Consider the following 25644-nt stretch of genomic DNA (forward strand, 5'->3'; position numbering starts at 1 on the left):
CGGACTTTGAGGCTGACATGGCCGAATGGGTGGTGGATCTAGAGGCGGCCAAAGCCGCACAAAAGGAGCGGAAAAGGCATAAAGCAGTCAAGAAAAGAGAGTCCCGCTGCCACAAGAAAAAAGAGGCCACACGCCGTGGTGAGGAGAGCTTGGTGGAGATTGAAGCATGGTGGGCTGCCGCCTACAAGGCCGGGAAGGAGAACACCGGTGGCTGGCCAGCATGCCCCGATGGCAGCATGTGAGAAGTAGTTTAAGTTTGTAGTATTAGAGCAAATTACCAATAGTAGTTTATGTTTGTAGTATTAACGTACAATGTCGGTAATAGCATCCTTTGAGGGCTTTGAGCGTTGATTAGCATGTGTGCCCATGTGCGTTTTTTTGTGTTAATCATTAGAAGATCACAAAACACACGGTTTCTATGACGTACCCGTTTGCGTTTTTTGCGTTAATGATCCATTAGTTACCTATGCGGTGCTCCCTAATAAACCAGGCATACCATTGACCAAAAAAATCAACTACACGTGTACATTTTTTGGAGACGGGATCTGCCAACTTTCTTTCAAGTTTTGCAGCGAAATTTTCATTAGGCGCACGATTTTAGAATTTATTCCTCCAACCACATCCCCACCCTCAGTATCCCCCCCCCCCTCGCGCCTCCCCCGCCGGCATCTCAAACCGCCACCGCCTCAACCACATCTACGTTCTGCTCAGATCCAGTCAGGTAACCCATCGATCTCTATCACGGCCCCGGACTGATTGCTTAAATGGCGCCTGCGAAACATCCTCATGCCTCCAAATCCCCACCGCCACGAGTTGATGGCGGTCCATGGCGCGATGGCCGCTGTGCATGTTGACCCGGAGGAACACCTCGCCTCCGCCGCCACCGCCGACATGGTGCATGCCCTGGCCCAAATGAAGTGCCCCAGCGACTACCCCCCAGGACTTAACAGGTAAGATCTGACCAGCTAAATCTTACCAATATCACTGGCAACGACTATGATTTGTATGGTTGATGTATTAAGCATGTTCTTGCCTTGTTTATTTTAGTACTGCACACTGTGTGATGTTCAAATATTACCGTGTCCAGCTCAATTTCACCAATACCAGCAACAAACTTATAATACATGACTCGGGATATCACTAGAGATGCTGCCCATTTGCTATTTTTAGTGGATGCTAACCATGTTGTACTTAACATGCTTGTCCATGTACTTACGCAGGGTCATAACTGCCGATGCTGTTGTTTGCCCTCGAGGTTAGCTGCATCCATGTCTTATAGTATTTCACATCATTTGTGCAATTGCAGTTTAACTTCTACCATTTACTAGTTGCCTCTATGTACACATGTTAGTGGCACTGATCCACGCTTCAACCCGGAGGAACAGCTCGCCTCCGCCGTCGATGACTTTGGGTGGGCTCTGGCCAAGATGAAGTGCCCCAGCAAGTACCTCTCAGGACTTACCAAGTATGTACTCACCAGTTCAATCTTACCAATATGAGTTGCAATTAATGGCTATGTTCTGTACGGTCAATGTATTAAACATGTTCGAGTGAACATGCCTAACACGTTTTAGCTACTTTCCCTACCTTTTTATAGACATCTGGGCCATTCTCTACTCCGGCAATACGTGCCTTGTGATGTTTAACTATGCCAATTGCATTTTTATCAGTACCGGTTTCAATGTCTATTAAGCCTGTTGCAATTAACAGTTGAATCCATTTTTAAATAGTTGTATTTAAATGGCTACAAACTAATAAAACATGACTTGATGCTGTTAAGCCTGTTGCAATTAACAGTTGTATCCATTTTTTAATCTGTCCATTTGCTACCATGCTACTCTCTGCAATGAAGATATACTAGAGATGTTGCCCATTTGCTATTTTTGGTGGATGCTAACCCTATTGTACTTAACATGCCTGTCCATGTACTTATAAAGGGTCATAACGGCCAATGTTGTTGATTGCCATCGAGGTTAGCTGCTTCCCATGTCTTAAAGTATTTCACATCATTTGTGCAATTGCAGTTTAACTTCTACCATTTACTGGTTTCCTATAGGTACACATGTCAGTGGCACTGATCCATGCTTTGACCCGGAGGAACAGCTCGCCTTCGCCCCTGCTAACTTTGGGTGGGCTCTAGCCAAGATGAAGTGCCCCAGCAACTACCTCTCAGGACTTACCAAGTATGTACTCACCAGTTCAATCTTACCAATACCAGTTGCAAATTAATAGCTATGTTCTATATGGTCGATATATTAAGCATGTTGTAGTAAACATGCCTAACACGTTTTAGCTATTTTCCCTACCTTTTTATAGACAACTGGGCCATTATATGCTCTGGCAGCACCTGCACTATGATGTTTAACTCTGCCAATTGCATTTTTATCAGTACCGGTTTCAATGGCCATTAAGCATGTTGCAATTAACAATTGTATCCATTTTTAAAGGGTTGTATTTCAATGGCTACAAACTTACAAAACATGAATTAGGATGTTGTTCATCCTGTTGCAATTAATAGTTGTATCCATTTTTTAATCCGCCCCTTTGCTACCGTGCTACTCTTTCGAAATTAAGATATCACTACAGATGCTGCCGTTTTATTACCATTTGCTATTTTTGGTGGATGTTAACCCTGTTGTAGTTAACATTGTCTTTCCATGTACTTACACAGGGCTACAATGGGTGATGCTGTTGTTTGTCGTCGAGGTTAGCTGCATCCCATGTATTATACACCATCTATTCCTAAATATAAGTACTTTTAGAGATTCCAATGTAGACTACATAAGGAGCAAAATGAGTGAATCTAGATTCTAATCTAAACTATATCTATAATTCTATATACATCTATATGTAGTTCATATTGAAATCTCAAAAAAACTTGTACTTAGGAACATAGGTAGTTGTATTTTACATCATTTGTGCAATCTTACTTTAGCTTCCAACATCTACTTGTTGCTTGTAGGTACATATATGAGCGGTACTGATCCACGCTTTGGTCCCTTTTGCGTATGGGATGAGATATTCATGAACAAGCGTCAACTAAGGAAACTAAGAAATATTGTTAGGCGAAAGAAACGGGTGATTGGAATTAAGCTCTTTATTTACACTTTGTCCAAGACAACAGTGAACTTTTTAGGATGGTAAGTAATGTGTTGCCTTTTGCCCCTTCCCACAACAAGTTACTCTATTAGACCTCAGTATCTGATATTTTTTCTCTTTTTAGTGGTTTTCGAAGCTATTTACTGATGATTACCTTGAAAACTAGATGACCGGAGTAGAGGCAACTAAGGTTGAAGTATATAATTCATGCTACCATGATAATGCTCTAGAAGTCTTCCTGAAGGCGGTGAAGGATGGGTGGGCGATCGTCACAAGGGGTTGGACAAAAGTGGTTCGTGCCTATGGCATGCAGGAAGGCACATTATGGGCATTCCGCTTCTTCAACACCGTCGGCAGTCAAAATGATTTACACTTGTCTCTTCACCTTTACATCCTTTAAATATTGTGGTTCATCATAGTTAATTGCTGCCTAAGCCTGTAATTACTAAACCTATTGTACTGGCAATTTTATTTATGGATTCATTGTTGAACCATTGTGCTGAGAATTTGAATTGCACGTTTCATATTTCAAAATTTCCAATTCTTATATTAAATTACAGGCAAAAATAAAAATATACAGGAGCTAATAAAATAGTGTGCACACGGTTAGAAATAAAACAACGTGTGCGATGTAAAAAGAGAACAGACGGTCATGGAACTTTGCAAATGGTTCTGGCAGTAAAAGCGCTTGTGATGGATAGCCCAATGCCACACAGTTTTCTACATCAAATCGTGTGTGATGTAGTTCGTAGAAGCAAACAGTTAACCAAGGCAGAGCGTGTGTGATAGTTACACCTTTCACACACGAGCGTATACATAAAACTGTGTGGGATGTACATACGAACGGAAACGTTTTCCTTGGATTGACTGTGTGGGATGTACATAAGAAAGGAAACGTATTCCTTGGATTGACTGTGTGTGATTTCTGGGTCGTGTGGGAAGAACCCCCCCCCTATCACGCACACTCACTTGGCGACGGTCCAAAATGTCGTTGCGGAAAGGGGTTAAAAACCATTTGTATAGCACCAACGCGTACCAGTGTAGCTAGTAGCTTAGACTGTTAAATTGTGTGTACCAGGGGTTACTAAATGCAATGAGTGCAGTGTTTCCAAACTGCGACCAAAGATTCTGCCTTAGAAATTTATATACAAATTTCCAAAATGCTGGGTTCAGGGGGGAAGACCTTAAGAAGTGCATGGATAATGCCAACTATGCCTATAATGAACACAAATTTAATATTGCAATGAATGATCTCAGAGATGAAAGTAAGGAAGCTTGGAAGTGACTTAGTGCAATACCAAAAAACATGGGCAAGGCATGCATTTGACACAAACTGCAAGACTGACTTGATAGTTAACAACTTGCCTGACGTGTTTAACAAGTACATTCTAGATGTTAGGAGAAAACTTATAAGGACAATATGTGACGGGATAAAGGATAAGCAGATGGTGCTTGTGCATCCAAATCCTTAAACCCAAAGTTGTTCCAGACGAGTCTACCATATCTACCTATATGCGGTATTACTCTATCGTTCCAAGTAAATTTGCATGTCCCACCTATAATCATTCAAATAATCATCTATTTTGTGTTCCCCTACCGCTCATGGAGCAACAAGGGTGGTCAGTATCTTCCATGCTAGGCGGGTTATTCTCATGATGGGTGTTTATTCACTTCTCATTGTTGGCGAACGTAGCATGATTTCAAAAAAAAACGTACACTCACGCAAGATCTGTCTAGGAGATGCATAGCAATGAGAGGGGGAGAGTGTGTCCACATAGCCTCGTAGACCGAAAAAGGAAGTGTCGGTGTCAAAACTGGCGGATCTCGGGTAGGGGGTCCCGAACTGTGCGTCTAGGCTGGAAGGTAACAGGAGACAAGGGACACAATGTTTTACCCAGGTTTGGGCCCTCTTGATGGAGGTAAAACCCTACGTCATGCTTGATTAATATTGATGATATGGGTAGTACAAGAGTAGATCTACCACGAGATCAAGGAGGCTAAACCCTAGAAGCTAGCCTATGGTATGATTGTTGTATGATGAAGTTGTCTTACGGACTAAAACCCTCCGGTTTATATAGACACCGGAGAGGGTTAGGGTTACACAAAGTCGGTTACAATGGTAGGAGATCTTGAATATCCGCGTCGCCAAGCTTGCCTTCCACGCCAAGGAAAGTCCCATCCGGACACGGGACGGAGTCTTCAATCTTGTATCTTCATAGTCCTAGAGTCCGGCTGAAGGTATAGTCCGGCTACCCGAACACCCCCTAATCCAGGACTCCCTCAGTAGCCCCTGAACCAGGCTTCAATGACGACGAGTCCGGCGCGCAGATTGTCTTTGGCATTGCAAGGCGGGCTCCTCCTCCAAATTCTTCATAAAAGTTTGTAAACACCAAGAGTAGTGTCCGGCTCTGCAAAATAAGCTTTCACGTATTGCCATAGAGAGAATAATATTAACACAAATCTAATCTGCTGACATATTCCGCAGCGTGACATCACACTACGGCCAAGCCTTTATTCGAATCGTTTTCACTTCTCCACCTCAGCGTGTTTTGCGAGGCGGTTTCCTTGGCACGTCTTGTCAAAGCAGAGATCGTGTCCCCTTTGTTTACGGGATTCTCGTTAATACGGATGTGGGTAACCCAACCGCGCCACTTATCACGGCGCTTGGGAGGCAAGCGAGTTTTACTAGGCTGGTGGGGACGCATAGTCGCATCCGCCCATATAAGGGGATAAGGATCCACCTTTTTACCTACGCCTTCTTCCTCCTTTGCCTACCCATCTTCTGCGCACCTGAGCTCCAGCGCCCAAGCCCGCACTTCCTACCTCCACCCTCTCCAACAATGTCCGGAGCGGGAGGCAAGTTGATGGTCTCCTCCGTCACGGAGGGCCATGTCAAAAGGTTAAGGAAGGCCGGATACTTGTCCAAAGACATCGCGCACCGGCTTCCTGAGGAGGGGCAGCTTCTTACCACCCCAAGGCCTCATGAGAGGGTAGTATTTCTTCCCCACTTCCTTCGCGGACTGGGTTTTCCTCTCCACCCATTTGTCCGCGGGCTCATGTTCTACTATGGCCTAGATTTCCACGATCTGGCCCCGAACTTCATCCTCAATATCTTGGCGTTTATCGTCGTGTGCGAGGCTTTCCTCTGCATTCGCCCCCATTTCGGCCTCTGGCTCAAGACCTTCAACGTCAAGCCAAAGGTGGTGCGCGGCAACCAGGCGGAGTGCGAAGGTGCCATGGCGGGCAAAATTGCCAACATCCTATGGCTCGAGGGCTCCTTTGTGGAGACCTTGAAGGGGTGGCAGTCAGGGTGGTTTTACATCACCGAGCCACGCGATTCGAAGTGGATCGCAGCCCCTGAATTCCGATCCGGACCCCCTACGCGGCTCACGTCCTGGAAGGAGACGAGCTTGTCGTGGGGCGACAAAGAAGAGTTGACTGGACTGTAAAAATGCATCCAGTCCCTGGTGAATAAGCAGCTCAAGCTTGTCAACATAATCTAGGTCATGCTCGTCCGCCAGATCCTTCCGTGTCAAGAACGGGACTTCAATTTGTGGGAGTTCAACCCGGCGCAGCACCGAACTCTAAGCAGGCTCTTTGACACGACGTACGAAGATGTCTGGAGGGGGCTAACCAAAGGCGTCGAGGCTCCCACATCCGCCTCCGAAGACCGCGGATTCAGCTCGCAGCGTCCTGCTGGCGAGGTAAGATATTTCCATCTTTTACAGGATGTTAAGTTTTTTCATAGTTTGACTCTATGCGGGATCTAAACTCCCTCACCTTTGACAGGATTGGCGGGAGAAGTCCGGATAGATTAACTGTCCGGCTCCCTTGCCCGAAGACCCAGCCCCTGCTCTCCTAGAGAAGCTGCTGGTTCCGGCACCTTATGTGGTGCCGGAGAAGAAGGCCAAGAAGAATAAGGCCACGGGGACTCGAAAGAGTTCCCGGCATATGGTGGTGTCGGACTCGTCGTCCGACGAGTCCGAGACACACTCCTCCCGTGAAGGCGAGGAGGAGGAAGAAGAAACCTCTCCCCCTCCAGCGGGGGGAGGAAAGAAGAGGGAGGCCGCCCCAGTAGGGGAGGCCGAGGGGTCCAAGAAGAGGAAAACCCCTCCGCCGGACTACATCCCCGATGCCGACGAGGACGAAGAGGAGTGGCTGGACAGGGCCAAGCATCCGGCGAGATCGTAAGTGTTCGGATACCAGAGTAACTCGTGATATTCCTTTTGTTGCACAGCTTTCCCTAATGTCAGATATAATCATGCAGTCCGCCCAAGGACGGGCTCGACGAGTCGTCGAGCGGCTCCCTAGATTCATCGGACGTGAATTCAGTTCCGGCCGCTGCTTCCCCCTGTGCTGCGGATGATGTCGAAGTGGCGTCGCGACAAGCTCCGGGGCGAGAGGAGGTGGTCTGGGAGGAGCCGCGAGGCGACCTCCCAGACTCCAGGAGTGAAGGGGACAAGACCCCCCTGGGCTCCAAGTCCGGCTTTAAGCCGGACACTGTGCCGGAATCATCAACGGTTTCGGACCGCGGTAGGCGAACTCCTGCCAAGAGGAGCAAGCCTACTGAGCCAGCATCCTCCATCCAGCCGGAGGCGCCGGACAATCTGTTGGAGGAGCTTAAGGGCGCCTCCATCGACGAGGAGCACCGTGCCATCATGAGTACGGTGATCCAGAAGGTTCGGTCCACCAAAAGCGGACTGACTGAAGCTTGTGCTAGCCTTCTAACAGGCTTCGAGGTAAGTAAAAATATGTAAAAATATTACCGTATAGACAGTAGCCCCTGATGCTCTGTTTGGCATTCAGAAAGAAAAGCCGAATAGAGGATCTATTAAATATCGTAGGAGTCTAACTAAAAAGGAGTCAATATACGTATGCAGGCTTCGCTGCTGGCCACCGCCGCACTGACTGCGGAGGTGGGTGCCCTGAAGCAGGGCCTCGAGCGGACTGAGCAAGAGCTCGGCCTTGCCAAACGGCAGCTCGAGGAGAAAGAAGGTAAGAGATACCTTATAGAAAAAATGCCTATAGGGAGGCGCAATTGCAAAAAAATGACAGGAGTATACTGCTTATTGTAGGGGCCACAACTGAGGTGGCGACCCTCAAGCAGGCGCTGTCCGAGGCCGAGAAGAAAGCGGCCACGGAGCGCACCGAGCAGGAGAAATTTGAGGCGCAGGTCGGCAAGGTGCGGCAAGAGCTTCAGGTTCTCATGCAAAAACATGAGAGTTTGGAGCTCGACTCGAAGACGCGAGCGTCCGAGCTTGTTGCGGCCCTTAAAACTGCCAAATCTGCCAAGGCCGAAGCCCAGAAGGCCCTCCAGGAATTGGATGCGGTGAAAAAGATAGCGGCGGGTAAGGCATTCTATATGCAAAGCAGACATATAAAAGTAAACTACTTGTTACTTACCCGAATCCGGAGCTCTCCAGGGGCATTCGCAGATCTTCCCCGCAGCATATCCGATGCCGCCGCATTCTACCGAGCCAAGGAAGGCAGCTCGACAGAGAAGGTGTTCTGGTCTCAGTACGCTGAGGCCGGACACCCTGTGCCCTTGAGCGACCAGCTGAAGCAGCTGGTCGAGCTCCATAAGGCGGCCGAACAAGCCCTGAAGGGCTTCATAGTTCGATTGTGGCCTAGAGAGGCCTTGCCTGGGAGCTACTTCGGACTGGTGCGGCGGCTGGTGGAGGCTTGTCCAAGGCTCGAGGTCATCAAGCGCTCCGTCTGCATCGAAGGTGCCCGTAGGGCCCTTGCCCGTGCAAAGGTGCATTGGGGTAAGCTGGACGGTGAGAAGCTTGTGAAGGACGGGCCGCCGCCGGGAAGGAGCATCGCAAGCCCGAGAACTATTACAAGGATGTTCTTGCTGGTGCCCGCCTTGTGGCGGATGAATGTACCAAGGATGTAATTTTTTAATGAACTCGCTCGTGTTATCCTGTGCGCTGAAAACTTGTTCATATGCGCTAAGCAATGCTTGAATTTAAAATATTACTTTCTGTGCGGCCGTTTATCAAAAAATTGAGAGATGGCCAGTCGTCGGCTTCTGCCCCCATGCCACTAGTGCTGGGGTGTTCGGGATAAACCTGAGCGCTCTTTTTCCCATGATTGGGTCCGTCGAGGGAGGCGGTCAGCACAACGAACAAGGAAATCGGACTATAATGCTTGAACACTCTCACTTAGCCATAGAACTCTATAATTTTAAATTTCGGCGAAGCCCCTAGTATTCGGAAGACCGAGTTCGGGGCGCTATCCACGCCTTGGCCGGACAAAGCCGATTCCTCGCTCGAAGCGACATAAGCCTTTAAGGACTCGAAAAACCTCTCGAACAACGACCGTTCTCTCGCCTCATCATGACAGTCAGTTTTAGCTTTCTCCACTGAGGTGCTCGGCCCAGCTCAACTGGGGCACAATCGCAGTGGTTCTCCTAGTGCTACCTTAGCCGATATAGCGGAACGTAAGGCACCAAAACATAGGAGCCGGGCAAACCCAACTATTGACCCAAATCATGATTCGGAGCCGATGCATATAGTGCTATAAGTTCGGGGTGCCGCACTTGTGAAAGTGGACGGACTTCTCACGCCATATTGATGGGTACTGAAGCCCCTGGCGTATTTTGCCGTACCACAGTGTACGGATGCAGCATGTTATTAATAAACATATATATAAAAAGAGGGTAATGCAAAAAATAGACAAAAAGCTATGCATTGTTTATAGAAAGGCTGCTATGAAAGCGGAACGATACAAATAGTGCGATAGGCAAAATAAATTGGACTATTTAACATGTCCTGGCCAGGGGCAGGCCGCGGAATTGTATGAAAAAACAGGTATACTGCTCGCAATAGAGACCACCTGGGAGTTCCATAATGCGGCGTGGCTTGTCTGCTTCCCTGGATCTTACATCGTTTGTGCGGCAGTTGAATTGCCGAACGGGTCGTCCGAAGTATGGAGTCCTGAGAGTAAGAGAAAAAAAAGAAGGAATCTGGCAGCCCCTGGTGCGGTTTAAGCCGTATTTCGGGCGTGCCATGATAGTGCCCCTTCCCCTGTGCCCATGGTATTTCAAGAGCGTAGTTATGTACGCGAAGCACTGGTTTCGCTATATCGCGAGGGCTAGGGTTGGGGCCGCATTGCTACGCTAGCTCGGAACGTGCCAGGCGGTCTTGTTGTAGGGTACTCCGGGCGCGCTTGACAGTGTCCGGCTTTTTGAAGGCCGAACTGGAGAACTGCCTAGAGAGGCTGCTTTGTACTTCTGCTGCGAGCGCTGCCGTGTGCTCCTCCGTTCGGAGGGAGCGTTCAGTGTTCCCATTGACCGTGATTACTCCTCTAGGGCCTGGCATCTTGAGCTTGAGGTATGCATAGTGCGGTACCGCGTTGAATTTTGCGAATGTGGTTCGCCCGAGCAGTGCGTGATAGCCACTACGGAACGGGACTATGTCAAAGATTAACTCCTCGCTTTGGAAGTTATCCAGAGATCCAAAGACCACTTCCAGTGTAACTGAGCCTGTACAGTTGGCTTCTACACCTGGTATGACGCCTTTAAAGGTCATTTTGGTGGGCTTGATCCTCGAGGGATCTATGCCCATCTTTCACACTGTATCCTGGTAAAGCAGGTTCAGGCTGCTGCCGCCGTCCATGAGGACTCTTGTGAGATGAAATCCGTTAATGATTGGGTCTAGAACCAATGCGACGAAGCCACCGTGATGGATGCCAGTGGGGTGGTCCCTTCGATCAAAGGTGATCGGGCAGGAGGACCATGGGTTGAACTTTGGGGCGACCGGCTCCATCGCATATGCGTCCTGTAACGCACGCTTCCGCTCCCTCTTGGGGATGTGGGTTGCGTATATCATGTTCACCGTCCGCACTTGCGGGGGAAATCCCTTCTGTCCACTGTTGTCCGGCGGCCTGGGCTCCTCCTCGTCGTCGCTATGCAGCCCCTTGTCTTTGTTTTCGGCTCTTAACTTGCCTGCCTGCTTGAACACCCAACAATCCCTGTTGGTGTGATTGGCTGGCTTTTCGGGGGTGCCATGTATCTGGCACAAGCGGTCGAGTATTCGGTCCAAACTGGACGGGCCCTGAGTTTTTCTTTTGAATGGCTATTTCCGTTGACCGGATTTGTAGCCTTGGAATCCGGCATTAACTGTCGTATCCTCGTTGATGTCGCTGTTAACGCGGCGCTTTTGCTTGTTCCGACACGACCTGTCACTTTTGTCTTTGGTATTCGAATTACCAGTGTTCTTGGTTAAGTTGTTACTGCAAGCTAGCCAGCTATCTTCTCCCGTGCAAAAGCGGGTCATGAGTGTCGTGAGGGCTGCCATAGATTTCGGCTTTTCCTGTCCCAGGTGCCGGGACAGCCACTCGTCATGGATATTATGCTTGAAGGCCGCTAAGGCCTCTACGTCCGGACAGTCGACTATCTGGTTTTTCTTTGTTAGGAACCGTGTCCAGAATTGCCTGGACGATTCTTCTGGCTGCTGAATTATGTGGCTTAGGTCCTCGACGTCCGGTGGTCGCACATAAGTGCCCTGGAAGTTGTCAAGGAATGCGGCTTCCAGGTCCTCCCAAGAACCGATTGAGTTTGCTGGCAAGCTGTTAAGCCAATGTCGGGCCGGTCCCTTAAGTTTGAGTGGGAGGTATTTGATGGCGTGTAGATCATCGCCGCGGGCCATGTGGATATGAAGGAGATAATCCTCGATCCATACCGCAGGATCTGTTGTGCCATCGTACGATTCGATGTTTACGGGTTTGAAGCCCTCAGGGATTTTATGATCCATTACTTCATCTGTGAAGCATAGTGGGTGTGCGGCACCTCTGTATTGGACTATATCACGACGTAGCTCGAAGGAGCTTTGTCTATTGAGTTCGGCCCGGCCGGATTCATTGCGTCCGGAGTGACGATCACCGTCACGTGCCGTGGGGCGCCTGCGCGATCCGTAGATCGATCTTGTTTGCCTTGTCTTGTCCTCCAAGATGTCGCACAGGTCGGGCGCATTTTCCCGTGCCTTAGTATGCTTGACGTGGTGCCGGGGCATGGCTTGAGTGGAGGGCCAAGAGGCCTCTCTGTCGCGGCCATGAGGTGGCCGGTCGGCCATGTCATGCGCTGGTGATGTAGGTGCTTCCTCCTCTAGTCGGGGTAGCAGCCTGCGCTTTGGGTAACTCTTGGAGGGGCGTTCGAGTTCATACTCTTCGGCCGCAAGGACTTCAGTCCATCTGTCAGCTAGCAAATCCTGATCAGCTCTAAGCTGTTGCCGCTTTTTCTTAAGGCTGTTTGCCGTGGCCATGAGCCTGCGTTTAAAACGCTCTTGTTCGGCAAGATCCTCTGGCATGACGAACTCGTCGTCGTCGAGGCTTGCCTCGTCTTCGGAGGGAGGCGTATAATTATCGTCCTCAACCTCTTGGTCCGCCGCCCTCTCGTGAGGGCTGGCTTCTCTGTCCTCCTGTGCCGAATTTTGCTGGAGGGGCTATTCTTCGGCGCTATCCGGAGTAGTATTATCTCCCGTGCCGGAATCACCTTTTTTGCTTTGGCGGGATTTAGAGCGGCGCCGCTGACGCCGGCGCTTGGGCTGTTTCTTAGAGGTATCGTCCACCGCTGTTCCATCGCCATCTCCATCCTTTGGATTGTCCACCATATATATGTCATATGACGAGGTGGCCTTCCAACGCCCTACAGGTGCTGGTTCTTGTTCGTCTCCTGCATCGCCGTCCATGCCATCGATGTCTTCGGAGTCGAAGTCAAGCATGTCGGTTAAGTCGTCGACAGTGGCTACGAAGTGGGTGGTGGGTGGGTTTTGAATTTCTTCATCGTCCATATCCCAACCTTGCTAACCGTAGTCCGGCCAGAGCTCTCCTGATAAAGAGAGAGACTTTAGAGAATTCAGGATGTCGCCGAAGGGCGAGTGCTGAAAGATGTCCGCGGCAGTGAACTCCATTATCGGCGCCCAATCGGATTCGATCGGCGGGGGCGCGGGGGGCTCGAAGTTCGGAGAGGAATCCGGCTCCTGGGAGTCACGGGCCATGCGGAGTGCGGGGCTGGAGTTCGGTTCGATCGCCTCTGAGATCGCAGCCCCTGAGGCAGCGTCCAACCGCTGATCCTCGATTGGCGCAGTGGGCTCCGAATCAATGGTCGGAACCGATGCGTGTGCGGCCTCCAAGGCGCTGTTCGGCGGCAGAGCTATATCATGCCCATCGAGACAGTGCGGCATGCTTGGCTGTGGCTCGAATCCGTCGAAGATCAAGTCCCCGCGGATGTCAGCCGTGTAGTTTAGGCTTCCAAACCTGACCTGATGGCCAGGGGCGTAACTTTCGATCTGCTCAAGGTGACCAAGCGAGTTGGCCCGCAGTGCGAAGCCGCCGAAGACGAAGATCTGTCCGGGGAGAAAAGTTTCACCCTGGACTGCATCGTGGTTGATGATCGAAGAAGCCATCGGGCCTGAAAGTGGCGACACAGAGGAACTCTCAATGAAAGCACCAATGTCGGTGTCAAAACCGGCGGATCTCGGGTAGGGGGTCCCGAACTGTGCGTCTAGGCCGGATGGTAACAGGAGACAAGGGACACAATGTTTTACCCAGGTTCGGGCCCTCTTGATGGAGGTAAAACCCTACGTCCTACTTGATTAATATTGATGATATGGGTAGTACAAGAGTAGATCTACCATGAGATCAAGGAGGCTAAACCCTAGAAGCTAGCCTATGGTATGATTGTTGTATGATGAAGTTGTCCTACGGACTAAAACCCTCCGGTTTATATAGACACCGGAGAGGGTTAGGGTTACACAAAGTCGGTTACAATGGTAGGAGATCTTGAATATCCGCGTCGCCAAGCTTGCCTTCCACGCCAAGGAAAGTCCCATCCGGACACGGGACGGAGTCTTCAATCTTGTATCTTCATAGTCCTGGAGTCCGGCTGAAGGTATAGTCCGGCTACCCGAACACCCCCTAATCCAGGACTCCCTCAGGAAGCGTTAGCTTAACGCGGTTGATGTAGTCGAACGTCTTCGCGATCCAACCGATCAAGCACCGAACGTATGGCACCTCTGAGTTCTGCACATGTTCAGCTCGATGACGTCCCTCGAACTCATGATCCAGCAAAGTGTTGAGGGAGAGTTTCGTCAGCATGACAATGTGGTGACAGGATGGTGATGTGATCCATGTAGGGCTTTGCCTAAGCACAACGACAATATGACCGGAGGAGTAAACTGTGGAGGGGGGCACCGCACACGGCTAAGAGAACAATTGTTGTGCTTTGGGGTGCCCCCTGCCCCCGTATATAAAGGAGGACGGGAGGAGGCCAGCCCTAGGGGCACGCCCAAGTGGGGGGAACCGACTTGGACTTCTAGTCCTAGTCGCCCCCCTTCCTTCTTTCGGAGGGGGAAAGGGGGAAGGAGAGGGGGAGGGGGAAGGAAAGGGGGGCCGCGCCCCCTTCCCCTTGTCCAATTCGGACAGCCCATGTGGGGGGTGCCACCCCTTGTGGGTTCCCCTCTCTCTCCCCCTATGGCCCATGTTGGCCCATTACTTCCCCGAGGGTTCTGGTAACCTCCCGGTACTCCGAAAAATACCCGAAAAGCTCTGGAGCCATTCTGGTGTCCGAATACAATCGTCTAACATATCAATCTTTACCTCTCGACTATTTCGAGACTCGTTGTCATGTCTGTGATCTCATCCAGGACTCCAAACAATCTTTGGTCACCAAAACACATAACTCATAATACAAATCGTCATCAAACGTTAAGCGTGCGGACCCTAAGGGTTCGAGAACTATGTAGACATGACCGAGACACATCTCCGATTAATAACCAACAGTGGAACCTGGATGTTCATATATATTCTACGAAGATATCTATTGGTCAAACCGCAATGACAACATACGTCATTCCCATTGTCATCGGTATGTTACTTGCCCGAGATCGATCGTCGGTATCTTCATACCGAGTTCAATCTCGTTACCGGCAAGTCTCTTTACTCGTTTTGTAATGAATCATCCCACAACTAACTCATTAGTCACATTTCTTGCAAGGCTTATCCTGATGTGCATTACCGAGAGGGCCCAGAGATACCTCTCTGATACTCGGAGTGACAAATCCTAATCTCGGTCTGTGCCAACCCAACAAACACCTTCGGAGACACCTGTAGAGCATCTTTATAATCACACAGTTACGTTGTGACGTTTGATAGCACACAAGGTGTTCCTCTGGTATTCGGGAGTTGCACAATCTCATAGTCAAAGGAATATGTATAAGTCATGAAGAAAGCAATAGCAATAAAACTTAACGATCATTATGCTAAGCTAACGGATGGGTCTTGTCCATCACATCATTCTCCTAATGATGTGATCCCGTTCATCAAAGGACAACACATGTCTATGGTCAGGAAACTTAACCATCTTTGATTAACGAGCTAGTCTAGTAGAGGCATACTACGGACACTCTGTTTTGTCTATGTATTCACACATGTATCAAGTTTCCGTTTAATAAAATTCTAGCATGAATAATAAACATTTATCATGATATAAGGAAATATAAATAAAAACTTTATTATTGCCTCTTGGGCATATTTCCTTCCGTCTCCCACTTGCGCTAGAGTCGATAATCTAGATTACATTGTAATGATTCTAACACCCATGGAGTCTTGGTGCTTATCATGTTTTGCTCGTGGAAGAGGCTTAGTCAACGGGTCTACAACATTCAGATCCGTATGTATTTTGCAAATCTCTATGTCTCCCTCCTTGACTTGATCGTGGATGGAGTTGTAGTGTCTCTTGATGTGTTTGGTTCTCTTGTGAAATCTGGATTCCTTCGCTAAGGCAATTGCTCCAGTATTTTCACAAAAGATTTTCATCGGACCCGATGCACTAGGTATTACACCTAGATCGGATATGAACTCCTTCATCCAGACTCCTTCATTTGCTGCTTCTGAAGCAGCTATGTACTCCGCTTCACACGTAGATCCCGCCACGACGCTCTGCTAGAAACTGCACCAACTGACAACTCCACCATTCAATATAAATATGTATCCGGTTTGCGACTTAGAGTCATCCGGATTAGTGTCGAAGTTGGCATTGATGAATCCATTTACGACAAGCTCTTTGTCACCTCCATAAACGATAAGCATATCCTTAGTCCTTTCCAGGTATTTTAGGATGTTCTTGACCGCTGTCTAGTGATCCACTCCTAGATTACTTTGGTACCTCCCTTCTAAACTTATAGCAAGGCACGCATCAGGTTTGGTACACATCATTGCATACATGATAGAACCTATGGCTGAGGCATAGGGAATGACTTTCATTTTCACTCTATATTCTGAAGTGGTCCGGCATTTAGTCTGACTCAACTTCACACCTTGTAACACAGGCAAGTACCATTTCTTTGACTGATCCATTTTGAACTTCTTCAAAACTTTATCAAGGTATGTGATTTGTGAAAGTCCAATTAAACGTCTTGATCTATCTCTGTAGATCTTCATGCCTAATATATAAGCAGCTTCACCGAGGTCTTTCATTAAAAAATTCTTATTCAAGTATCCTTTATGCTATCCAGAAATTATATATCATTTCCAATCAACAATATGCCATCCACATATAATATTAGAAATGCTACAGAGCTCCACTCACTTTCTTGTAAATACAGACTTCTCCAAAAGTCTGTATAAAACCATATGCTTTGATCACACTATCAAAGCGTATATTCCAACTCTGAGAGGCTTGCACTAGTCTATAAATGGATCGCTGGAGCTTGCACACTTTGTTAGCACCTTTAGGATCGACAAAACCTTCTGGTTGCATCATATACAACTCTTCTTTAAGAAATCCATAAAGGAATGCAGTTTTGACGTCCATTTGCCCAATTTCATAATCATAAAATGCGGCTATTGCTAACATATATAATTCATACAGACTTAAGCATCGCTATGGGTGAGAAGGTCTCATCGTAGTCAACTCCTTGAACTTGTCGAAAACCTTTCGCAACAAGTCGAGCTTTGTAGATAGAAATATTACCATCAGCATCAGTCTTATTCTTGAAGACTCATTTATTCTCTATGGCTTGCCGATCATTGGGCAAGTCAACCAAAGTCCATACTTTGTTCTCATACATGGATCCCATCTCATATTTCATGGCCTCGAGCCATTTTCTGGAATCTGGGCTCATCATCGCTTCCCCATAGTTCATAGGTTCGTCACAGTCTAGTAACATGACTTCCAGAACAGGATTACCGTACCATTCTGGTGCAGAACATACTCTGGTTAACCTACGAGGTTTGGTAGTAACTTGATCTGAAGTTTCATGATCATCATCATTAACTTCCTCACTAATTGGTGTAGGCATCATTGGAACTGCTTTCTGTGATCAACTAATTTCCAACTCGAAAGAAGGTACAATTACCTCATCAAGTTCTACTTTCCTCCCACTCACTTCTTTCGAGAGAAACTCCTTCTCCAGAAAGGATCCATTTTTAGCAACAATTTTTTTGCCTTCGGGTATGTGATAGAAAGGTGTACCCAACAGTTTCTTTTGGGTATCCCATGAATACGTACTTCTTCGATTTGGGTTCGAGCTTATCAGGCTGAAGCTTTTTCACATAAGTATCGCAACCCCAAACTTTAAGAAACGACAGCTTAGGTTTCTTGCCAAACCACAGTTCATACGATGTCGTCTCAACGGATTTAGATGGTGCCCTATTTAACGTGAATGCAGTTGTCTCTAATGCATAACCCCAGAATGATAGTGGTAGATCGGTAAGAGACATCATAGATCGCACCATATCTAATAAAGTACGGTTACGACATACGGACACACCATTACGCTGTGGTGTTCCAGGTGGCATGAGTTGCGAAACTATTCCACATTGTTTTAAATGAAGACCAAACTCGTAACTCAAATATTCGCCTCTGTGATCATATCATGGAAACTTTATTTTCTTGTTACGATGATTTTTCACTTCACTCTGAAATTCTTTGAACTTTTCAAATCTTTCAGACTTATGTTTCATTAAGTAGATATACTCATATCTGCTCAAATCATCTATGAAGGTAGAAAATAACGATACCCGCCACGAGCCTCAACACTCATCGGACCGCATACATCAGTATGTATTATTTCCAATAACTCAGTGGCTCGCTCCATTGTTTCAGAGAACGGAGTGTTAGTCATCTTGCCCATGAGGCATGGTTTGCAAGAATCAAGTGATTCATAACCAACTGGTTCCAAAAGCCCATCAACATGGAGTTTCTTCATGCGCTTTACACCAATATGACCTAAACGGCAGTGCCACAAATAAGTTGCACTATCATTATTAACTTTGCATCTTTTGGCATCAATATTATGAATATGTGTATCACCACGATCAAATTCAACAAAAATAGACCATAGATCAAGGGGGCATGACCATAAAAGATATTACTCATATAAATAGAACAACCATTATTCTCTGATTTAAATGAATAATCGCCTCGCATTAAACAAGATCTAGATATAATGTTCATGCTCAACGCTGGCACCAAATAACAATTATTCAGGTCTAAAACTAATCCCAAAGGTAGATGTAGAGGTAGCGTGCTGATACGTCTACAACATATCTATAATTTTTGATTTCTCCATGCTATTATATTATCCATCTAGGATATTGTGTATGCATTTATATGCTATTTTATATGATTTTTTGGACTAACCTATTAACCTAGAGCCCAGTGCCAGTTTCTGTTTTTTCTTTGTTTTTTAGTTTTACAGAAAAGGAATACCAAACGGAGTCCAATTGACGTGCCGATTTTTGATGATTTTTTATGGACCAAAAGAAGCCCCCGAAGTAAAAGAGTTGGGCCAGAAGAGTCCCGGGTCATCCACGAGGGTGGGGGTGCGCCCTACCCCCCCACCCCCCCCCCCGCCCCCGAGCGCGCCGCCCTATCTCGTGGACGACTTGGGCACCTCCCTGACTTGTTCTCGATGCCAAAAAATTCTATAAATACAGAAACCTCTAGAAAATAACCTAGATCGAGAGTTCCGCCGCCGCAAGCCTCTGTAGCCACCAAAAACCAATCGGGACCCGTTTCGGCACCCTGCCGGAGGGGGGAATCCCTCTCCGGTGGCCATCTTCATCATCTCGGCGCTCTCCATGACAAGGAGGGAGTAGTTCTACCCTCGGGGCTGAGGGTACTACCAGTAGCAATGTGTTTGATCTCTCTCTCTCTCTCTCGTGTTCTTGAGTCGACACGATCTTGATGTATCGCGAGCTTTACTATTATAGTTGAATCTTATGATGTTTCTCCCCTCTACTCTCTTGTAATGGATTGAGTTTTCCCTTTGAAGTTATCTTATCAGATTGAGTCTTTAAGGATTTGAGAACACTTGATGTATGTCTTGCATGTGCTTATCTGCGGTGACAATGGGATATTCACGTGATCTACTTGATGTATGTTTTGGTGATCAACTTGCGGATTCAGTGATCTTGTGAACTTATGCATAGGGGTTGGCACACGTTTTCGTCTTTGACTCTTCGGTAGAAACTTTGGGGCACTCTTTGAAGTTCTTTGTGTTGGTTGAATAGATGAATATGAGATTGTGTGATGCATATTGTATAATCATACCCATGGATACTTGAGGTGACATTGGAGTATCTAGGTGAGATTAGGGTTTTGGTTGATTTGTGTCTTTAGGTGTTATGCTAGTACGAACTCTGGGATATATTGAACGGAAAGAATAGCTTCGTGTTATTTTACTACGGACTCTTGAATAGATCGATCAGAATGAATAACTTTGAGGTGGTTTCGTACCCTACAATAATCTCTTCGTTTGTTCTCCGCTATTAGTGACTTTGGAGTGACTCTTTGTTGCATGTTGAGGGATAGTTATATGATCTAATTATGTTATTATTGTTGAGAGAACTTGCACTAGTGAAAGCATGAACCCTAGGCCTTGTTTCAACGCATTGCAATGACGTTTTCGCTCACTTTTATCATTAGTTACCTTGCTGTTTTTATATTTTCAGATTACAAAAACCTATATCTACCACCCATATTGCACTTGTATCACCATCTCTTCGCCAAACTAGTGCACCTATACAATTTACCATTGTATTGGGTGTGTTGGAGACATAAGAGACTCTTTGCTATTTGGTTGCAGGGTTGTTTGAGAGAGACCATATCTATCCTACGCCTCCCACGAATTGATAAACCTTAGGTCATCCACTTGAGGAAAATTTTCTACTGTCCTACGAACCTCTGCACTTGAAGTCCCAACAATGTCTACAAGAAGAAGATTGTATAGTAGACATCAAGCTCTTTTCTGGCGCCGTTGTTGGGGAGGTTAGCACTTGAAGGCATATCTTTAGATTTTGCAATCGAATCTTTTAGTTTCTTATTTTATCACTAGTTTAGTCTATCTCTCCCTAATAATAATAAAGCACGGATTGAGTTTCCGGGTTCACCGTCGCGATGGTTTTACTAAAAAGTCCTTTTGCTTTTCGGAAATATAACCCGCAGTCCCTTCTTTAGTGAATCTGGGAAAACGCTTCGGTTTTACAATAAAGACCCTATGTTTGTTCGATATTCAGTCTGCGGTCCCTGATTCATCTTATCCAAAACTCCTCCCTTTCCAGCGACGGCAGCGACGGCGGAGCACGAGCAGGTGAGGGGCGGCGCCTTCGTCGGACGGCTACAGCCGCGGCGGAGGAGAAGGCGGACGCCATGGGTGCGGCTACGGACGAGGCGGAGGAGAAGGCGGACGCCGTGGGCTTGCTGCGCGGCCACATCCGATCCGAGGCGTAGGAGAAGGCGGACGCCGTGGGCCTGCTGCGCTCATGGGCGTTCATGGAGGATGGTACACCGGCCACCGGCGCCGGCCGTGCCGCCGCCAGTTCTCTCTGTTCTCCTCCGTGGTATCCTTCTCAACCTCCGCTGCTCCTGTCGTGATTTGGATGGAAAATTGGAGGCCGGCCCTGTCCTTCTCCAACACAAATTGATGTAGTGCCCGACCCGGATTTGATTGGCTGCTATAAGAAGCAAGGGTCCTCGGCCGGAATATCCATCAGGTTTTGCCCTTCGACCATAATCTCCATCATCCCGTCGAAATTGCAATTTTTGACCCAACATCCAATGTCGCCGCCAAGTTCGCCGGAGGAAGAAGCGGCGAGTTCGCCGGAGGAGCAAGAACGCCCGTCGAGCTGTGCAATGTCTCCTGTGGTGGCTACACGATAGGTATGTATCCCCTCGAAGCTACGCCACGGCGCCGTAGAGCCTGAAGTTCGTCAAAACTTGATCTGACCTTGTTGCCGCTGTTGCTGGAGATGAGCTGAATAGCAAGCTTTAGTTGCCTCTTTGCTTCCACTTCACTGCTCCTCGACTATCCGTAATTGTAAAACACCTAATACGATTGTTCAGCACTTGATACTGGTGGTCATGGTCTTCTTCTCTTACTGTTGTGAGACTTAGTTTTAGTTAGTAATCTCATGGATTGCTTAGATGGAGGACCACTGTTGGTTTTGTACTTAGATGCGATTGTGAATCATGTACGGTTCGATTCAGATTCATGTGGTATTTTTCCTAAATTTGTGCCTGCCTGAACATTATTACTCTTAAACTATGAATAATGATTTTTGCAACTGCAGGAGAATTTCTTTGCCGCATCACAAGAAAAACAATTTGAAACAGAGAACTGTACTGAACCTTCTAATTATTGTATGAACTTTGCTCATGCATGCATCGATACTGTTGTGCATAAATCATGCTTATGTATCTCAGTATGGCTCATAAATTTGTGTGTCTAAGATGACGATCTCAAAGACCATATTTTTTCATGCTTTTATGATGTTAAAATGTTTTCGACTCCCCTATTGTAGTTATTATTTCTGTCCCCTTGCTCGATTATGCTATTTCTTCAGTTAACAATTAGCTTTGCAGAATATAGATATGCTAGCTGCACCTAGGTTATGCTTTTTCTTCAGTTAAGAATTAGCTTTGCAGAATAGATATGCTAGCTGCACCTAGCAAAACAGGATTAGGATCTGTAAACAACTTTCCTCTCTGTAGTTTCTGGGGTTACAGACCCATGTTTTTTGCTTAGTAACAAATTTTGTTTTTGTCCTGGTAGCATGTTTATAAGTGCCCTATATAAAGTATATGTACAAATTTTGTGCTAAATCAATGTCTCAATCTGTCAAAACTGCATTACAGTTGCTCAAGACCTGATTTGCAAATGTTTGTGTGGAGCTAACTTCTCTGGGCATGTGGCCAGTGTGTATCTGCATATTTTTTTAGTAGAATTAAGTGCCTGGTGCCACTTGAGAAAATAAAAGAATGATCAGCTATTTTTTTCACAGTTATGATTTAGTCAACACTGATGTCCGTCTGCAAAAAGCTTATTCTGATTTGGAGTTGATTTTTTTTTCAGGCCCTTAAGATGAGTGATGAACATCCGTTGAGCCGTCCAATGTTGCCTGTGGCAACTACACCGGAGGTATGAATCCCCTTCATTTTAGTTTGCATATGTGAGCCCTGGTACATGTACAATGCGTCTATTACTGTGACACTTTTCTCCATATATACCTTGTAATACTTTGTTTTATCTAATAGAAGCTGGGTGTTTTCCCTTCTGTCAGGGAAAGAAAATTTAGAAGAGCATGAAGTACATGTTCATTTTCGTATATATTTTTGGGATCATTGCATAGTGAGGAACATTAAGGTTATACTTAAAAGATGAGAGCATATTCTTCAAGCTGAGAATTAAACTAGAATTGCCAAGAATCACAATCATCACAGTTATCAGCCATGCAAGAAATCAAATGCCAGGTCTAAAAGTTCAACTCAAAGAACTAAGAACAAATAGGACTGCTTTTTTAGGTTACTGTGCATTTTAATGTAATAAGCCCAGACAACGGTCTGTATATCAGGAAACTTGGTTTTGGAGTGATTGATCTCCATGTAATTCAAATATATAGTGGCATAATTCGCATTACTATTCCCTGATCTTCCTCCTTGCCGAATTTATGATTGTCTTATACTATATCTGTCGACTTCGCAGCTGTCGTCTCCTTTGACTTCACCGCTATCGTCTCCGTCGACTTCGCCGCAAGACAATCTGCCACCGCCTCCGCCGATTTTGCCGGAAGACCATCAGCCGTCGCCTAGACCTACTTTGAGGTACTTTTGAAGCATCTGATGGGTCTCATATGTTTGTCAAATCATTAATTTACTACAGCAAATATAGCTATTGCCGATAGTAGACTATATTTCACTGACAAGCAACACATCATGCGCTCCTACATAAATGGATTCTGTTTGTACTTGAATGAAGTAGAGTAAATTCGTAAGGAGTGTTTAGTAGTTCAATACATAGGTGACCAGAACAAAAGTAGTTCACAAATAAGTGATGGACGGGTCTCAATTATATTCAACAGGGCATGATGTTTACGAAAAATTACTGCTCACCGTATTTTGACAACTAGAAAAATGCAGTTCTGTTTGAGAATGTAAATGTAGGAATTTTTTTAGGTTCTTCGCTGAGTCCGCGGGTCTCACAAAGATGTAGGATAAATAAAATGTCAAAAAGATCATATTACTTCTCATGTAATGGATCATAATGTGTGTCTTGATCTTTCCTGTTTTTTATGGTTTTGCAGCCTAGAATATTTTGGCATGCGCATATATAGCTACTTAATCAACTGAGTTCCTTTATGCTGTGTGGTAGACCACATTTGCTAATATGATTTACTTTCTCATTGTAGAATTTTTAAACATGCACATATGTATTGGTAATTTTTATCTCTATATACTTTTGCCTTCTACATACTGGATTGTAATGTTTTCGTCTCCTTTAAACAAAGCTACTGTCAGATGATGCTTCTAACGGTTGGAGGTTTACCTTTTATTTTTGTTGTGATTGCAGAAAATAGATGACAGCACTGTAACTTAATATTACATAGAACATTGAAGAGGACTTTGATAACCGACCTTCAAAAAAAGCAAAAATTTCTGAATCAAGTGTTCTGGAGCCATCACCTATGTCACCAACTATGTCAACATGTACTCCAGTTTCTGAGTGTTTTGAATCGATTGTGCCAAAATCAGATAATCAGATAGATTGTGGTCCATTGCCATCACCTCCATCCCCATTTAGCTTGACATTATCTCAAGAACATCGGTCGAGCTGTACAATGGCGCCTGCAGCAGTTACACCAGAGGTATTTATCCCCTTGATGAAAGCTAATCACTGGATGTAATCCCCTGTTTTAGTTGTTGTTTCTGTCATGGTTATACAGGCAGTTTTCAACAGCAGCAGACTAGCATGCCCAGTCTGAACTTTTAGAATGTTTTCCCAGTTCATGTTCAACATTGATCCTTTTTCCAGCTAAAGTTCCAACCAACTTTCCTGTGTGAATCTGAGAATCTCACTGAAACTTGTGTTTTATTGTGTATATTCAGCCTATTGAGTCGGGTTTCAGACTGATCATAAACAGACCTCGGTTTAAGCTGTGATGCTAATTTGATCTGTGTGCTGCACCATCATCCATATCTTCGATTTCAAGCAGTTCCATGGCAAATCAAATACATTTTTTTCTTTGTTTATGACAGTACATATTTGACAGGTTAAAGCATGTACTATTGTGCATATTGAAGTGTAACAAGCCTTTCCCAGTAGCAAAACTGAATATGATACCCTGTTTTGAATTTATGATTTCGCAAGTAAGATGACATACAACTGAGTATGTTGTTCTAAATTTGATATGAGTGTTCTGCACAAATATTTCTCATGTTCAACTGATAATGAGCACCAGCTCTATTCGGATGCTGCATTAATCAATGTTTCGAACTGATGTATCTGAGGGTCTGATACCCTGTGATAAATATTGAAGTTATGTACATGTTGATAGTGGTTATCAAGCAAAGAGATAGTTCCGTAAAATGTTATTGGTTATCACAAGAAGTTGATTCATTTACTATTTTTTGTGGGGGAAGTTGATTCATTTACTGATGTAGTAAGAAAAGGGGCACAAACTAATTTTGTACATATACCTTGAAAAATTTCCTTGCATGTTTTAATAGTTGTTTCCTGCATATGGAGGGGTGTGCATGATTTTATTTAAGTTTATGTATTTTCAGGTAGCTGCTCTTGCTACGATCCATGGCTTACGTATTGTACTTCTATAGATCCTTTTTTGCATAATGAGATATGTGCAGGCTCTCCATTTTGGTTATATTCATTTTCCGTAACAATGCATGAATTCGGATATCATTTTGATATTCCCTTATGTTGATTCAAGTTCTCTCAGAAATCTATGGAGTTCAGCGTAGTTTTTATACGGTAGAGCAACACTGATGCAAAGTTAGAACAAGGCTATGTACTAGCGTCAGTAGAAATGTCCAGTAATACATAGTACTATAAAAAAACAAGCCAGTTGTTGTCTTGCGTACATTTACGGGACCTTTATTGGGTTCTATGAACAAATGGAACATAATTTACATAAGATTACATACAAGAGTTACTGCCATGGCATGTTTCTAGAACCCTTGAGAAATTGAGAGATTATAGTAGTAAGGATCAATAGAGATAGAGAGAAACTGAGAGGAGGCTGCTGCTATGT

The 25644-nt window shown here is 45.8% G+C and overlaps 1 long non-coding RNA gene across 3 annotated transcripts; it reads left to right on the top strand.

The window, feature by feature from the left end:
* The first annotated feature begins 20602 nt into the window (after positions 1–20602).
* LOC125521827 lies at positions 20603–24564 on the top strand. Of its 3 annotated transcripts, none has more exons than XR_007289461.1 (5): positions 20603–21096; positions 21175–21262; positions 22455–22520; positions 23085–23203; positions 23949–24564. It is a non-coding gene; the product is annotated as an uncharacterized LOC125521827 (long non-coding RNA). The 3 variants fall into 3 exon arrangements; XR_007289460.1 differs by having other exon boundaries at positions 20604–21262; positions 23949–24243; positions 24485–24564; XR_007289459.1 differs by having other exon boundaries at positions 20604–21262.
* The last annotated feature ends 1080 nt before the right edge of the window (positions 24565–25644 follow it).

This window comes from Triticum urartu, chromosome 7 (assembly GCF_003073215.2).
Source record: "Triticum urartu cultivar G1812 chromosome 7, Tu2.1, whole genome shotgun sequence".
Classification (NCBI taxonomy): Eukaryota; Viridiplantae; Streptophyta; class Magnoliopsida; order Poales; family Poaceae; genus Triticum; species Triticum urartu.